General features: G+C 39.7%; 2 non-coding genes across 2 annotated transcripts; both read right to left on the bottom strand.

Annotated features, from left to right (window-relative positions):
- Positions 1 to 1810: 1810 nt before the first annotated feature.
- LOC128002595 (5S ribosomal RNA) lies at positions 1811 to 1929 on the bottom strand. Its single transcript, XR_008175341.1, has one exon. It is a non-coding gene; the product is annotated as a 5S ribosomal RNA (ribosomal RNA).
- Positions 1930 to 2292: 363 nt separating this feature from the next.
- LOC127998980 (5S ribosomal RNA) lies at positions 2293 to 2411 on the bottom strand. The gene has a single exon (XR_008171805.1). It is a non-coding gene; the product is annotated as a 5S ribosomal RNA (ribosomal RNA).
- Positions 2412 to 2500: the final 89 nt, after the last annotated feature.

The raw sequence follows: 2500 nt of genomic DNA, 5'->3' as shown, positions 1-2500 counted from the left end.
TTTTTGGCAAAATTATTATATAGTAAGTGAAAAATATCCAAAAAGCTTACAGCACCTGGTATTCCCAGGCAGTCTCCCATCCATGTACTAACCAGGCCCAAACCTGCTAATATTCAGAGATTGGCATTGACTCTATTTTTTGGCAAAATTATTACAGTATTGTTCAAAATAATAGCAGTACAATGTGACTAACCAGAATAATCAAGGTTTTTAGTATATTTTTTATTGCTACGTGGCAAACAAGTTACCAGTAGGTTCAGTAGATTCTCAGAAAACAAACAAGACCCAGCATTCATGATATGCACGCTCTTAAGGCTGTGCAATTGGGCAATTAGTTGAAAAGGGTGTGTTCAAAAAAATAGCAGTGTCTACCTTTGACTGTACAAACTCAAAACTATTTTGTACAAACATTTTTTTTTTTTGGGATTTAGCAATCCTGTGAATCACTAAACTAATATTTAGTTGTATGACCACAGTTTTTTAAAACTGCTTGACATCTGTGTGGCATGGAGTCAACCAACTTGTGGCACCTCTCAGCTGTTATTCCACTCCATGATTCTTTAACAACATTCCACAATTCATTCACATTTCTTGGTTTTGCTTCAGAAACAGCATTTTTGATATCACCCCACAAGTTCTCAATTGGATTAAGGTCTGGAGATTGGGCTGGCCACTCCATAACATTAATTTTGTTGGTTTGGAACCAAGACTTTGCCCGTTTACTAGTGTGTTTTGGGTCATTGTCTTGTTGAAACAACCATTTCAAGGGCATGTCCTCTTCAGCATAGGGCAACATGACCTCTTCAAGTATTTTAACATATGCAAACTGATCCATGATCCCTGGTATGCGATAAATAGGCCCAACACCATAGTAGGAGAAACATGCCCATATCATGATGCTTGCACCTCCATGCTTCACTGTCTTCACTGTGTACTGTGGCTTGAATTCAGAGTTTGGGGGTCGTCTCACAAACTGCCTGTGGCCCTTGGACCCAAAATGAACAATTTTACTCTCATCAGTCCACAAAATGTTCCTCCATTTCTCTTTAGGCCAGTTGATGTGTTCTTTGGCAAATTGTAACCTCTTCTGCACATGCCTTTTTTTTAACAGAGGGACTTTGCGGGGGATTCTTGAAAATAGATTAGCTTCACACAGACGTCTTCTAACTGTCACAGTACTTACAGGTAACTCCAGACTGTCTTTGATCATCCTGGAGGTGATCATTGGCTGAGCCTTTGCCATTCTGGTTATTCTTCTATCCATTTTGTAGTTGTCTTCCGTTTTCTTCCACGTCTCTCTGGTTTTGCTCTCCATTTTAAGGCATTGGAGATCATTTTAGCTGAACAGCCTATCATTTTTTGCACCTCTTTATAGGTTTTCCCCTCTCTAATCAACTTTTTAATCAAAGTACGCTGTTCTTCTGAACAATGTCTTGAACGACCCATTTTCCTCAGCTTTCAAATGCATGTTCAACAAGTGTTGGCTTCATCCTTAAATAGGGGCCACCTGATTCACACCTGTTTCTTCACAAAATTGATGACCTCAGTGATTGAATGCCACACTGCTATTTTTTTGAACACACCCCTTTCAACTAATTCAACTAATTGCCCAATTGCACAGCCTTAAGAGCGTGCATATCATGAATGCTGGGTCTCATTTGTTTTCTGAGAATCTACTGAACCTACTGGTAACTTGTTTGCCACGTAGCAATAAAAAAAGATACGAAAAACCTTGATTATTCTGGTTAGTCACATTGTACTGCTATTATTTTGAACAATACTGTATATACTAAGTGAAAAATTTCCAAAAAGCTTACAGCACCTGGTACTCCCAGGCGGTCTCCCATCCAAGTACTAACCAGGCCCAAACCTGCTTAGCTTCCGAGATCAGACGAGATTGGGCATAGCCAGGTTGGTATGGCCGTAAGCGAAGTCTGCTGCAAAGAGAGGGCTATTTAAAGACCAGCCAATCTTATCGCCAGTACATTATATAAGTAGGAATGAAAACCCAAAAGCTTAAAGCACCTGGTATTCCTAGGCAGTCTCTCATAAAAGTACTAACCAGACCTAAACCTGTTAAGATTCAGAGATCGGGCATTGACTCTTTTTTTTTTTTTAATGAAAGATTATTATATAATTCGTGAAATTTTCCAAAAAGATTAAATCACCTGGTATTCCCAGGCAGTCTCCCATCCATGTACTAACCAGGCCCAAACCTGCTAATATTCAGAGATCGGCATTGACTCTATCTTTTGGCAAAATTATTATATACTAAGTGAAAAATTTCCAAAAAGCTTACAGCACCTGGTATTCCCAGGCGGTCTCCCATCCAAGTACTAACCAGGCCCAAACCTGCTTAGCTTCCGAGATCAGACGAGATCGGTCATAGCCAGGTTGGTATGGCTGTAAGCGAAGTCTGCTGCAAAGAGAGGGCTATTTAAAGAACAGCCAATCTTATCGCCAGTACATTATATAAGTAGGAAAGAAAACCCAAAAGCTT

Source organism: Carassius gibelio, chromosome B22, assembly GCF_023724105.1.
Source record: "Carassius gibelio isolate Cgi1373 ecotype wild population from Czech Republic chromosome B22, carGib1.2-hapl.c, whole genome shotgun sequence".
NCBI lineage: Eukaryota > Metazoa > Chordata > Actinopteri > Cypriniformes > Cyprinidae > Carassius > Carassius gibelio.
Note: the sequence above shows the minus strand (reverse complement) of the source record. Positions and strands in the feature narration are given on the sequence as shown.